Genomic DNA, 16343 nt, shown 5'->3' on the forward strand with positions numbered 1-16343 from the left:
TAAATTTTTGCTATGTGCTGTTGTTAATATGTACTAATTGTCATATATATATAAATATATATGCAATCCATGATGCATTCCTTTACTTAATATATAATTTTGAAACATTGGACATGATATTTTATAAAATAAGTCCAAAGATGCACATGTAATTATGTGGTAGTTAACATTAGTGTGAAAATGATAAGTAAATATTTTAAAGAGAGGAGTTATTTAATATTTATTGCATTTGCAGTTTCAAGTATCTTTATTTTGCAAGCCAAGTCACACTAAGTCTTCACTAACTGACTCTTCTCCATAAATGTAGGGCACGGCCTGAGACAAATGATGAACAGACATAACACAGAGATTTTGGTTGTTTGCTTATGCTCTGAGCTTTCTTGTTCTATCTTATATGGATCGTATCAGTCATGTGACATCATAGCTGCTGACAGCTAACCTAGATTTTAAGGAAGTATTTACCTAACAAAGAAAATCAATAAAGACATACACCTTGAGAAATCATAAAGCAGGTTCACTAGGAAAGGGTTACATCTGAAATAGGAGCAAGAAAAAGAGAGAGGAAGAAATTGAAACTGACATACAAGATTTGAACCATGATTCAACATCACTTTGCCATCAGCTAATGAAAATCAGAACATAAGAAAGAAGGAGATGTTAGAAAACAGGTTCAAATAGATCATGGGTATATTTGCACACATTGTAATACACATGAGATATGAGTGGATGTTTTGAAAAGCAATTGGTTTTGAAGATCAGAAATGTGGAATAAAACTCAGAGAAATATAATTATCACTTGTGTGAAAGAAATTAAAATGTTGACAGTAGACAAAGTGTATCAGATGTAACAGGGAAAAAAGGAAAAGAATAAAAGCAAGGAATTTTGAGAACAATAACCTGTAAAAAGTAACAGGGTAAAAATAGCCTAAAAATTAGCCTAGAGTGTTTTGAGAGTTAAAAACTAAACAAATAAAAGTTACAAGGGAAACAAAACAAAAGGTGACAGTTTGTGCTATGGGAAACAAGGGAGACGACATTCAAAGGCAAGGGAATAATCAGTAGTAACAGAAATACTCCATTGAATTTAGTAAGTAAGACATCATTGCTGATTCTGGTATGAGACATTTCAAAGAAGCAGTAAAGTTGAAAGAGATTTTACAAAAGAAGAGTTAACTTGATTTAATAATTTGTTCAAGGGTCACTGAATTAAAAGTTGAATTCAAACATAGGAATCTGAACTTTTACAGCATAATATCTTATTGTATCCTAGTCTTTTCCTGTATGACATTTCAAAAAAAAAAAAACACATTCATTTCTCCATCAGAGTAATACTAACTATACAGTACAGGAGGCAACATTGTATGTCTGAAGAATTACCACATTTTCCTACACGACATTATCAGTAACTCTAAAATAGGGGTGGCTTAAAAATATTGATAATTTAAACTGATTCAGCAGCAAATATATTTTAAAAAATTAACAGAATATCTCGTGTTTAATCAAATATCAACAACTCTAGAGTGCATGCTTCTAGAGAATTCCTACTACATGCAAAAACAAGTTTCTGTTTTATCCTGTCTTAAATTTCTACCCTCTGAGTTGAGAGAAAACTGCAAGAGATAAAAATTTCCTGATGAGTTCTATAACAGCTCATTCTTTTCTCCTGCGATGCCTCGGCATCTATACCCAGTATTAAATTGCACTACAGCAGCGATGAAGGTGATAGTGAATCCAGGCTCTGGCTACAGATTGTTCGAATGCATTCCCTTGCAGCCTTAGCCTGCTCTGCACTACATAAACTCAATCTGTTAGAGGCTGGGCTTTTTAACACATGTTCCCCTCTCAGGTTTATTCCCTTTTGAATAAACTTCTCTAGTTGTGAATTTGTATCTTGCCTCTTTTCTGTGCTATTCTCATGTCCTTACACACATTTCCTGTTATTTTTCTCAGAAGGCTGTTAGGTATAACATACAGAAAATTTGGAAACCACCACTCCCCAGAGCCCAACAATCTGCTGACAAAAGTCCCAGCTGAAGTTTCAAGTACAAAAGCAAAAACTAAAATTCATAATATGAATAGAGAGGCATAAGTAATCAATTATTTTATTTTGTGTATTTTATTGAGCTCAAACACAATATGTTCAAAACAAATTCTTGATTTGCCTTTCTCAACACTACTGCCTTCTTCATCTCAGTAACTTAACCACTCAATTCTTTTCTTTATATCTCATATTCAAGTCATCAGGACCAATGTTTTTCTTTTTTTAAAATACAGCATGAATAAAGGCATGGGGTCAAAGTCGTGGCATGCCCAGCTAACCAAACCTTGAGAATCAGAAACCAGTTTGTGACCTGGCTACTCTGCTGCTGCACCAGCTTGAACCTAATGCATCATGGAAGGCAGCAGCTGATGCTCCAAGTACCTGGGTCCTTGGCACCCACCTTAGAGACTCACAACTTGGGGCTTCAGGCTTTTACATGACCCAGCAATAGCTGCTGCACTTCCAGGAGCAAACTATCAAACGGAAGATGCTCATTCTCTTCCTACTCTTCTCTCTCTTCTTTTTTCAGTCTTTCCCTTTCTCCTTTTCTCCCTTCCTCATTCCATCTTTCATAAAAATAACAAATAAATCTAATAAAAAGGACACACAGCAATTCTAATTACTGTCTCTACAAACATCTTGTGCTATTCTCTATTTTTTTTCCCTGTATGGATTATTACATCTACTCTTTAATTCCTTGTTACAACTTTCTGCTACTATTTCCACAGATCAGGTGAAGAAAGGACACTTTCACGACATAGATCAGGGATACTTCTGATTTCACTAAGGTGAAGTAGCTCCATTTGTTTCATAGCCTGTCACAACTCAGTGGACAACATAGAAGGGCTCTGAAAAGTGGAGGAAGGTGGTGGCCTCACTAGGAAACTGAAGACTTAAGCAGCAACAGAGGCCCAGGTGGAATTCCTTACTGTTTCATATATCTCAAACAGCATTCCAAAATTGAACACCCAGCAGGCTATCCCTAAAAGCTATAAAAAAGCATTTTCCTCTTGATCAAAGGATGAGGAAAGGATGTTTCTACAAAAGAAAAACTTTTGACAATAACTCATCCCACACCACACACCAAGGGGGAAATTGCATCCTCTCCTTCCTCACAGTGGCTTCAGCCATGCTTTCTGCCCAAGGCGGGAGGCAGTCATCACTCAGTTCCCTTCCCTAGGCATTTGTCATGGTTATTTTTAGGTGTTGAGATGACTAGGACTCAAGATGTCCAGATATTTTGCTAAAAATTGTTTGAGTTTATCTCAGAGGATTTTTTTCTCAATCGGTATTTGAATTGGTAGATCAGGCAAAGCTGATTACCCAACAATTCATTAACTTGAACAGAACAAAAAGATGCAAATGGAAGGACTTATTATTTCTGCCTGTTTTCAAGAGGGACAATGACTTCTCCTGCCTTCAAAGTTGAACTTATTTGAGCTTCACACTAACTTTTCTGTATACCACATGGTGAAATACAGCATCTAGGACTTCTCAGGAAATAGTGTAATTTAATTGGAATCAACTTGATATTTTATAACCAGGCATACCTATTGCTTTGATTAAAATAAACATTAAAGAACTCTAATGAACTCCTTTGTTTACAAGTATAATACACACACATTTATTTGTTTTAATGTCTTCTGATTTTTAACGTGCATATTTCATAAGAACTTAAAAATGTTCTTTGGTTTATCAACTTTTCAAACAAACCATGTTCCAGTGAAGTTGCTGTCATTTGAAAAGTTATTTGAGAAAATAATAGAATGGAAGCTTAGTACCTGAAGCTCTACAGCTTAACTTAACTCTATTCTTAATTCTGATTTGTGCATACTAAACAGAAACTCACATTACGTATGCTATTCAAATCCTACTATATTGTAGGTACAAATTTCTCAACAAATTTTGTGAAGATGCTTGCATTTTTACTAGTCTTTTGTATAAAACATTAGCATACTAATATAGCAATATCTAATGTTCCATAACAGAGCACACTAACCCATGCTCACAGCATCAGATAGAAAGCAAGGTTGCACAACACACTGATTGTTAACACATCTTAAATGGAGAGACTCATTCAGAGATTCTTGGAAAAAAAATAAGCATGGAGAAGAAATCTGTTCTGTATCACTTTATAGAAGGCAAATAGGTAACATATACAAGAGCATCATTCATAGGCCCTGCCCCAAAGACACTCAATATTCTTTATCCACTTGATGAACTAATTGAACATATCAAAATACATATTGAGAAGCCTTCAAGCCAAACGTCTGCATATATTTTTTTAGGTTGCTTGTTTCTAAATGTAGCCATAGTTTCAGAAATAGCCTTTGTAATAAAGAGAGCTGAACATTTTAAAATGCCAGAATTAATTTTACAGATCAAATGAAAGAAAATATAAAATTGAAATTTAAATGTTCAATACTTCAATTATTTTCTGGCAGTATCCATTTAATTCTCATATTCCACATTATTATTAGGAAAAAAAGCCAAGGTCCTTTTAAGATAAACATTTTCATTTATAAGAATTGGCATTTTTGAATGATCTTTTTTTTTATTGTTAATTATTTTGCATTATGTGACAGTTTCATAGGCTCTGGGAATCCCCCCTCCCTCCCCCTCCCCTCCCCCTGGTGGATTCCTCCACCTTGATGCAGTATTACAGTTCAAATTCAATCAAGATTCTTTCATTGCAAACATATACCAAGCATAGAGTCCAGCTACTTATTGTCCAGATGAGTTGAACAGTTTCTTGGGGAGACCTTTTCTGGTCTGAAGTTTGAGCTGGCAGAATATCATCACAGTCAATTAAGAGTCCCAATATAACATCAACAGCAATTTGCAATGTTATGGAATCGACATGATCTTTTAACTCTTCATTGAAATCAGAGAATGAAGCAAATGCTTAGCACCTTTATTTAAAAAAGAATAACAAAACTATTTTCAAGGTGATCACTTGGCAAACCTACGTTACCACTTGTAACACCTAAATCTCATATCATAATGCCTGGCCCAAGTCCCAGATAGGTCTTCTCTGATCCAGCTCCCTGCTAATGTGCATACTGGCAGGAAGAAAATAATGGCTTAAGTGCATGCATCCTGATGGATTTCCAGGTTCTGGCTACAGTCTAGCCCAGGTCTAGTTGTTGCACATATTTGCAGAGTAAATTAGTGCCCAAAAGGTCTTCTTCAGACCCAAGTTTGGATGTTTGTGTCTGTGTCTGTCTCTCTTTCAAATAAAACTACAATAAGTAAACAAAAAATTTTAAATATTCTTGTTTCTCAATGTTACACTTTCACCCATTAAAATTTTTTCCTTGCTTCTATTTCATCTTCATACTTCTTAGTATTAGCCTGCTTCTACTTAAAAAAAATCCTACCTTCTCTTCTCTCTGCAAAGTGCTTTTATTAACTAACAAAATAAAAATGATGAATTGTCACAACCAACTGAAGACCAAAGTTCATGATGAGCACTGTCATTTCAGTAGATTTTAAGAAAACAGGAGTGACAGGTGTGGGGCATCTGCTCAACAACTGTACAAATTAATGCTACAAATCTGTGAAAAACAGACCAGAGAAAATTGTCTAATGTATTGCATTGCCTTAAATTAAAACACCAACATGTCACTGTTGTTTTCTCTCAGTCTATGGAAACTAATATTCATATAAAATATATATGCATTCATTAAATATTTATTGATCACTAACTAAATTCTGGACACATTGTACAAAACCCCACATGAATTTTTTTCATTTAATTCACAGAGTACACTAAATAAGAGAATAATGCCTACGTTTTACAGATAAAGCAACTGCAGCTTATAATTGTTAAATGACAGAATATCCTATGTAGAATGAGGAATGAGACATAGATTTGAGCTCTAAATTCAAATTCTCTGCTTTCCAGATTTCTAAGTGATAACTATGACGATGAGAAAGATGGTGAGTGTTAAATACCATTTACTGAGACGTTCCTTGCTTTGGGTTCTGTGTAAGGGTGCTTTGTGTGTATGAATCAAATTATTCCAACATTTGTGACGGAAAGATGCATGTTTTCCTTCCTGACACTTCCTCCCTCTCTCCCTTCTATCCTACCTCGGTCTCCTTCAATCTCTCAGATGTTTTGTCAGTATTTCCTTTCCTGTTATGTTTCTATCTGCCCATTGTCTGTACCTGTTTACTGACCTTGGCTTTCCTTTCAGGAATCATTTCTGTAGTGTGCTTTCCCTACATCTGTCCACTGCAACCTCTCTCTCCTTCCTTTTCGAATTCACTATTATATTTTTGAAGTGTGTTTTAATTTTTTCTCTCTGCTTGCTTTATTTTTGATTTCATCTTTCAGGTATTGTCTAACTTTGTCTCTATGTCAGTCTTCATTTCTCTGTTTTCTCGCGTGACTGTCTCCGTACCCCTCCTTGATGTGTGCCTCTGTTGGTGTCTCTCTGTGACTTCTCAGTGTCTCTCTCTCTTGAATGGAGATGTAAGATTCCAAAGGAAAGGACACCTCTCATCCAGTTTTAAAGACTCTTCTCAGGATTCTAGTGGCATACTGCAAAGTTGAAGAAATCCATTCCGTAAGTGATAGAGCAAAAAGGAAAGTCACTGTCCTTGGATAAACAATTTGCATTTCCATAAGGATTCAGTGATGCAGAAGCAGAAAAGGCTCATTCTGACACCTCCACGCAAACGACAAACAGAGCATTCATTAGCCGACCTCCCGTTTGAATGATGCACTTCATTGCACACAGCACTATCCTCCCCCGTTCAGGAAACAGTGTTTAATTCTGTCTGAAACCCGCCCTTTCACTAGGTATTAGAATGAATGACTTTATAAAGTAATAGGAACTACACATCTGCCATGGCCTGAGAATGCATACACTCTAAAAGTCATACAGAAAGGCACACCTCCTGTCAATTTCTTACCCCTGAAGGAACACAACAAACAAGTTTTGTACTTTTCCATTTACCAGACTAAAGAAGAAAAGATGGTTTATTTTCTTTAGTTTCTTAAAATAACTATTTTTGCTTTTTATATGTATAGTACAATAGCTACAGTCTGATGTTTAAGGCTGAGTGCAGCCTTTAAACACTTTTGAGATAAAAGCAAGTTTGTCCATTACAATGCATAGGTACAAATTTTTACACATTATTTTCTTTCTGTTATCTTTAATTCTGTCTCTGTCTTTTTGCGAAATAACTGCCAGAAGAATGAAATAATAAATTGTACTTTATATAGCTTAGCGATTTACAAATGTCTTGCTAACTTATGTGGCTGATCCTTGTTAAAAGCTTTGATAGGCTGAATCTTATAAACATGGACCCTGAGGATAGAATATTTAGACACCATGCTAAGATTTCCAAAGAGAATCATTGTTGTTCTTGGGCTAGAATCTGAGATGATCATGTCCCCAAATGATGCATGTGTATGTCTGTGCATGTCCCCATATTACATTTGCCGCCACATCTGACCATTTTATTTATCTGCTACACAACATGAGTTTACTTTTAAGGCCACATCTCTCTAATTCAAATTTAAAATTATCTCCCCCACTCCCATCCACCTGAGCAACTAAGTATTAGTTGTGTTTATAGTTTTTCTGTTTGTTTGTTTTGGTGTATTCTCTAGTCTTGTCACCTTTTCAATCTAAATGAGTCTTGTACTCAACTTTAATTAAAGCTACAAATGAATTCAATTTCCAAGACTCTACCAGGAGAAAATAATCTTGCCATAAGTTACTCATTGTAAGCCCTAATGAATCCCTACTCCTTCCAGCAGTATATGAGCACGTAACAAATAGATTAAGCCCCTCGGGTCATTGTGAGCTTTGAGTTCAGTTTGTCACTTTATATTGTGGTAACAAAGTAAAGTTCTATTACAAAGGGATAAATAATATATCCAAACCATATTCCAGTTGAGAGTAACAAATTCAATACTGGAAAGTCACCTCTGTCAAGTAAAACCTTATGTTCAGGGTCCAGTGCAGTAGCCTAGTGGCTAAATTCCTTGCCTTTCAAGCTCCGGGATCCCATATGTGTGCTGGTTCTAATCCTGGCAGCCCTGCTTACTTTGCAGCTCCCTGCCTGTGGCCTGGGAAAGCAGTTGAGGATGGCCCAAAGCCCTGGCACCCTGCACTCGCATGGGAGACCCAGTCAGGACGCTCTGAGCTCCTGGCTTCAGATCTCTGCAGCTCTGGCCATTGTGGCCACTTGGGGAGTAAATCAATGGACAGAAGATCTTTCTGTCTGTCTCTCCTCTCTGTACATCTGACTTTGTAATAAAAATAAATAAATGTTTAAAAAGCGTATGTTCAATATATTAGTTCTCTACCCTCATTTTGCATAAGATAAAATGGTATATCAGTGGTATGAATAACAATGGCTCATAACCAAAAAAAAAGAAGAGAAAAACTAAATTAAACGTTAAGATGAAAAACATACACACTTCACTTAGAAGTGTTGAAGCGTCTGTTTGGAGTGCTTCTGCCAAGTTGAGTTTATTCATATATTGAGATCCTAAGTGAAACTTAAAATGATGTATTTCTTCCTAGTGTTAAGGGTATAAGGACAGGTAAATATGAGTAAGGGGTTTCAGTGTTGGGGAAAAATTGAGATCACTGGCTGTTTAGGAAAGAAGTGTTAGACTATTTTAGAATATGTAAGTAAAAACAAAAGGTCTTATTTTTGCAATTGCGACTGCATAAAGAGTCTCATCTACATTTATACAACACTCACAGTTAAGGAATTATTTTTATTTTTACATTTTACTATTGTTAGGCTGGCTAATTATTTATCCAGGCAGTAAAATTGTACTTGATCAAGTAATGACAGAAAAGAATTAGTGATTTCTCAAAACATTTGCGGACATACATTTTCTTATCAGATAAAATAGTAATTACTTCTCACACTCATTTTTAAATTCTGGTTATATACCAACTATTGGGGAATTTTCACAAATGGAAAAATAGTTTATAGCTGTCTAACTTCTGTTAAAGTTGGATGACAAACAGAAACAATGTATTCAAGGCAAAATTCAATGAAGGCATGAGAAACAAATTTGGGCATGTAGCTCAGGATCATTTTTACAAAGAACTATGTTGCTTCAAAGTTCAGTTAACATTTTGCTTATCAGTTAATATTAGTGAGTCTTCCACATTATCAATAGTCTAGAAATAAGGGATTTATTCAAATCTGTTCATAAATAATATTTAAACTTTCACTGCATAATTTTCTGGAGAGGCAGATAAAAGGTAGCACAAACTCTGATCCATTCGGGTCCTTGATGTGAATGTTAGAGGTAAGTTTTTCTATTTGTCAGTTATGTGGATTAAATTCACCATATGCAGCATCATTGCCACCTTTTAGAGGTAAGGGGGCCACCACTCAGAGGAAATGGGAGCCCACTAAACCTCTTTCATTTCAGAACAGAACGAGTCCCCAGTCAAGGGGTTCAAGTTACTGAAACTGGAGGACTCCCATGGACAGAAAAATGCACTGACTCACAATTAACCACAACTTCAGCAAACTAAAGACACTGAAAGTAGATGCAATTTATTGTGAAAATTAGGTTCACATGAACAAGCACATTAAAAAAGCTGCATAGTGCTCTGTAAACCATGAGAGGCATGCTACTATGCATAACATATGCTTCTTGCATAAATTATTTGCTGCTGTAATGTTGAGCAACACAATGACTTAAGTATTTGGTTTCTAGTCTTGACAATTAGCTTTTGTAAAAGCAAGTAAGGATAACTTGGAGTTAATGTTACAGAAGGCCATCATATTATATTCTAGTTTTTAATCTCTTTTTTTTTTCAAACATTATAGAACTTTGTCTTATTGATGGCTATTTGTACATACAAAGACAATGTTAGAACGCAGACAGATCCTGCAAGTTCTTACTCGAACCCCAACTACCTTAGAGCTATTAAAGTATGCTTTTAAAGTGAAGCCCATACCATGAAGTGGCAAACCTGTTACTACTCTCTAATATTTATTTTGACTTACAAGGATCAAGTTAATCTACTTTCAGATTGTAAGAAGCTAATGCTTGCAAACAATTTTGAAAGGCACACATATCCTAACATACCAAATTATATACAATAAAAGCATAAAGACATTCTGTATTAGAATACAATAAAACATAATAGCATTTACTATAATGCATGGATAGTTTATGTAACAAGTCTTCCAACTATAATCTCTAGCAACTACCATATGAAAAACAAAACATCGATATTTGTGCACATATACACAAAATATAACTCATCAATTCTGAGACCGTTTTTACTACATTTTTCAGGGAGGGCTAAGTAGAAGTGGCTGAGGATAAAATTTGTTTTAAATGACAAACCAGACTGAGTTCTAATTCAATAGCATGTGTCTCTGTAACTATTGTATTAACATCTTCAGAAAATTGTCACACCACACAATAAGCAGGGAGAATAAGAAAAAACTTGTGTTCACTCTTCCAGCAAATAATTACTTGCACATAATTATTACTCTATTCTGTGAACAAGCATGACAGAGCATGAGATCATGACAGAGACGCATTGTACTGAAACAAGGTCTTAACTTTCTTTGTAGTTCACTGTTAATCTAATTTGAAGGAATGAGAAAAGAGAAAGTGGAAACAAGAACTTACTTGCAGTTTAAAGTTTCATCTTTAGTCGATCTAAGATTATGCAGCAAGTTTTCATTGCAAGATTGGCACTTGCACATCCCTTTCAAAACACTCAATGCTCATTTTAGTTCCAAGATGATTCACTTACACGTTACTTCTTGTTTCTGTGAGGCACTGATATCCACTCTGGTAACATCACAAAGAATTACTAGAGATTTTGAAACCACAACAAAACGAAACACGTCAGCATATTAAACCAGGAGGCATACCATCTTTCTCCACGTTCTGAGATGTATGCCAACAGCTTTAGTTACCACAAGCAACTAACTCTAAGCTGCTAGCAGGAATCTGTCTGCCCTCTATCTGTCGCTGTTAGCACAGCACGTTAATGCACTGGCACGGAGGCAGGAGCAATTAGCTCTTCTGCTTCTCACAGCATAGAGAGAGCTGAGTGTGCTAAAGCACACAGTGACTGGTGAGCGCTTCACACCAATTAGTAGCAGGTGCTACAGCCCCAAAGACAAATAGATGCCTCACTGATCATCCGTTCGGGCAGCTTTATTGTACTTTATCCTCTTAGTGGTGATTCTCTGTTCTCTTTCGGTGGTGTTTTCACTATTTTACACCACTAGTATTAGGCAGTTTAGCAGTTTATACTCAAGAACACTATTACTGACAAGTCAGAATAATCTCTTAAACTCCTTCCACATTTTTTGTCTCTTTACACTCTTTCTTATAATCCACTACCTAATGTCAAGTCTCCCACAGGAGAGGAAATATACAATGATAAATGTTATAGCGTATTTCCTAAACTCTGCAATATATGGCATAGTCAGAATAAAATTATGTCAATGCTCATGTAAGATCGGGAAAACAATTATTCCATTTTCTGAGTTAGAGGCAGATTTTTTCAGAAATCTGTTCTGGCTAGCATTAATTAAAGTCCATGTCACATTTTGCCCATGTGTCTACCTGAGCATCTAAGAAGGAAGGATCCAGAAATGAAAACCATTTCAGAACATATTACAGTAGTGATAGTGACAGAGCAAATGCCCAAAGGTTGGAAGGAAACATCATGATAACTATAACAGACAAAACCCCTACAGCACCTGCCTTCTTTAGGAACCAGGTAGATCATTAGCCATGAAGATACCATCATCCTATTGAAGAAAATATGTAAACACAATTCGAAAGGTTTCCCTACTTTTAATGCATTGATTGAAATGAGAATAGTATAAAATTTAATATGAAATTCAATTATCTTTAAGATGCAGGGAAAATCATTAAGAAGATGAAAATGATCTGAGGTCAGCCAAACATGTGAAACATTCAACAGTAAAATAAGTAGGGGTGAATCTCATAGATAAAATGATAGGGCCCATGGAAAGAGCTTTTTGCTATAATGTGCAAAACTGAGTTACCGTTTTCTTCAAAACATAGGAGATTTGGGAGGTGTTTGACAAGGACTTGAAGTGACAGACACATTATAAAAAATTATGTTCTTAAAGATTTAACATTTGATATAATAATAGAGATGTTGTGGTCAATACACATTGAAATCGAAGAATATTTTCATTTCACTTTAGCACAAGAAGAGTGATGGAATATAATATTTAGTATTGCAGTGTTGTTTCAGTAACATCAAGAAGTGTTAAGTACTTTTTTATCAATGACAAAATTAGTATCATTTGGAGAGATAGTTGTAACTTGAATAAAACATTAGAAATAATAATTGGTCACATAAAACTTTATCACTTCCTTGTTGCTTAAGAAAATATATTACTAGCAATTGAACTCAATAGTATCGATAACATTCAGTTTAGTTTTTATGCAATAAGTCATCATATCTACATTTCAGGAAATATATTTAATGTGATATGGATGAGACATGGCTAAAATCAAGTTGAATTTTTCTTTTTAAGTTTTTTTTCTGTTTTTACAGTTTTGAAAGGCATATTTTACAGAGAGAAGGAAAGACAGGGAGAGATGGTCTTCTATCCATTATGCTTATTCCCCAAAAAGCTGCAATGGCTGGGGCTGAGTTGCTCTGAAGCCAGGAGGCAGGGACTTATTCTGGATCTCCAATATGGGTTCAGTCACCAAAGGATTTGATCCATCCTCCATTGCTTTATAAGACCATAAGGAGGGATCTGGACCAAAGTGGAGCAGCCGGGACTCGAATCGGCACCATTATAGGATGCTGGCACTGGCAAGTGAAGGATGAGCAAGTTAAATGGTTATCTATTTCTACACATCATCTAATTTCTTTAAAAAATAAAAACTTTGTCAATAAATTTATATTTAAATTTATGTGAATGTCTCATTAGATGTGTGTATGTGCATTGTTTGTACTTTCTTGACATTTTATGTAGTGTCTGACTAACACCTATGTTCACTCATGGTCTAAGACACTTGATTTTCCCATATTCCATTTTAGTGTTTTTGATTAAGGTCTTAAAGTGTCTGGGGAGGGCTGGAGCTACCGGTGAATGCTAATGTTTGTTCTCAGTACAGTATTTACCCAGAGAAAGAGAAACTATGCTTTCCACAAAGTTAACAGCAGTTCATCCAGTCTGTGTATGTGAAGATTTCCTTTCCTAAATCTCAGAGTGCAAAGCGGACTAGAGGAGCCACCTGTAACTATCTGTGGTTTGATGCATGAAATAAAATGTGAAATTGCCAAATAAAAAGCCCAACATGCAAGCTATTTCCTATACATCAGCCTTTCATAAACATATGAACCTACATTTGCTTTTCTTTATTCAAGAAGAAAATGAGTTCTATTAACTTTCAGAAACATTTCAAACAGCATAATGTGGAATTTTAACACTGAGGTTAAGTATTTCTTTCACTGTAAAAGTTTAAAAATGCAATACAGATTGCTAAAAATGAATCATTAAAGGCAGAATCAGCCAGTAATAGGAAATGAATACATACGTTTTATAGCTTTAAATATAGCTAAGGAACCTTCATAGTACTGACTGTGAAACCTATGAAAAGCATGGTAAACAAACTGCCATATGTTTAAACTAAAAAAAAAGCAGCATTCCAACAGGTACGTACACAGAGGAACTGCCCATAGCATGATGAATGATGGGCATGGAGATCAGGATTGCAGTGACAGTGGCAGATTCGGATTCCCACCTCTGTTTCAATAAATTATGTGCTTTAAATTTCTTTTATCATCAATGTATGCCATCCACCTACCCTTCTAAAAATAACTATTTGAATATGTTCAACGTGTATGCATGAAATGCTTTTACAAATAAGTCTCAGTATTGTACAGAACCATAAAAAGAAGCATATAATGCTCTAGCTATATGCCAAAAATTAGCTACATCCTGTATACAGCTGTGAAGATTAGCATAAACATTTGTATTCATTCCAGTTCATCTGTGTCTAGAGCTTAATGAATACTAAAAAGTAAGCAGCCAGTCAAAGAAAACTGCATATACTGTGACTCTTGTCTTAATAATAGTTTATCACAGAATTTGCTAAACAGCAAGGCTGCTTTTTTGATGCTGTTTACTCTATAGACCAGCTCTGGAAAACTTACATAGTAACAAAATATTCCTTATGGACTTCAACTCCAGTATTCTGGTGGAGAACATTTCAGTGCAGCTGTTTAAGGTAGAACAAAGTAAAACAAACTCATGCATTATTTTTAAACATATGTCACTGAGGATACAGGGCAGAAAAGTGAGTTCCTGAATCAATAGGATATGCAAAGAGGAGTATGGAAAGGCATTAAAAATTAAAAAAAATAACGCAGACTAAAGCATTACTGAACAGAAGCTTCTGCCTTATTACCAAGATGGTCTTACCCATTACAAGCAGTATCTCACCATGGTGCCTAGGATCAAGTCTTTCCGGACTTGACAATGCAAGCAGTCACTCTGAATAAACAGTCAAACTGCTTGTGACAGCTACACATTAAGCACTGAACCAGGAACCTGGAGAATGGGGAATCATCAGTATGGCACAAGTGCTTGCTAAAATTTCATGTTGAACTACACTATTTTTTTATTCTGACATCCTTTCATTGTCAGAATGCAAGGTAACAGTAGAGATAGTGTTGATTCCTGTCAAGCCATATACTTTCTATATGTATGTATGTATTTATATATATTATACATATGTGTATGTATATATAATGTTTTAAAAACTGAGGACTTGTCTGTGCTACTGTGACAACTCACAGGAGAAGAAACTATATAAGCTTCAGTTAATGATTAGCTCTGTTGATGCTGAGCCTTCCTACAGGCAGACTGATATTTGACAAGAACAATTTTGGATAATAATAGTTTGAGGGTAATAAAGAAAAAACTACATTGATAAAACTACATATGATATATATATATATATATATATGTATTATGTATGAGATATTCCATCTAAATCCTTTACACAAAGAAAAGTGAAGTACATATAATGATTATGGAAAAGTATTTCTTAAAACTCCATTTCAATTTTTTTTGCCTATTTTATACTTGCTTTTGGGATGGTTTTTTTTTCCCCAAACAGCCAGAAGTTTAGAATTCTCCTAATAGTTCAGCTATCTTAAATATGACTTTAAAAAATGAAATATACTATAACTGAACAGTTACAGTGCCAGTGTTACGGATCTATTTTAGTTTGAATGTTCTGAAAATATTATGTCAACAAATCTCCAAAACTTTAGGAAGTTATCACAATTTGCATCAATTATTTCAAAGCTTGTGGGGGTCAGAGATCCAGGACAAAATTCTATAAAGCTGTAATCAACATGTTTCTTAGGACAAGTTCTCCCTATCACGGGATAGATGAAGGAAAATTATGTTTTGAGGTGTTTGTTAGAAATCGTCTGGTTGTGACTGTGTGATTAAGGGCCCTGGCTTAACTTCTGATTCAAGAGCAGATGTTGCTTCCACACACTGAAGCTGCTCACAGCTCCTGGTGTTGTGCAACTCTCTTCCCAGGCAATTTGTGAAAGGGTTGTTTGCTTCTTCAAGCCTATCAGGAGAAAGTATATTAACAATGCAACATTTTACCTCTGTTGTGGGACATAATCCAGGACTGCTATAGTAACACATTGTCCTATTCCATGGATTATAAAAAAAGTTAGGGCTTCCTATCTGACTCAGTGGGCTATTTGGAGTACACAAGATGTAATGCTAGTAGCTCTGATCATGTGGCAATCTGAGATTATGCCTCTGAAACTACATTAATTCTTAGTGCAGTTAACAGATTCATGAAGACATCAAGTTTTGTCTATTGATGCAAAAAATTAATTCAGTAAAGTAGCTGAAGACCCCAAATAACAGAATCTTGCTCTCCATCAATTTGAAAATTTTATAGGACTTAGTATATATTTTAAAATATTTATATCGTTTTTGCAGAGGAAGAAGGAATGATAAAACCCTGACTAAAGTAAAAGTACTTTTATCAAATAATGAAAATATTTAAAATATTAGTTGAAGGAAATATTTCAAAAAGATACCAGAATAAAAAGCTCAAAGAATTTCAATATAATCCTATACTATGAACAATAGACATAGATTAGATATTAGTGGATAGTGCCTGGAGTAGATGGTAGGTTATCTACAGATTGTTAAAGACTGGAATTTTTGTTTGTTTTCATTAGTGGCTAAAATAGAACTTCAAGCTGGCTTGGTTTTGTCTGTCTGCCTTTAAAAGAAAATC

This window comes from Ochotona princeps, chromosome 13 (genome assembly GCF_030435755.1).
Source record: "Ochotona princeps isolate mOchPri1 chromosome 13, mOchPri1.hap1, whole genome shotgun sequence".
NCBI lineage: Eukaryota > Metazoa > Chordata > Mammalia > Lagomorpha > Ochotonidae > Ochotona > Ochotona princeps.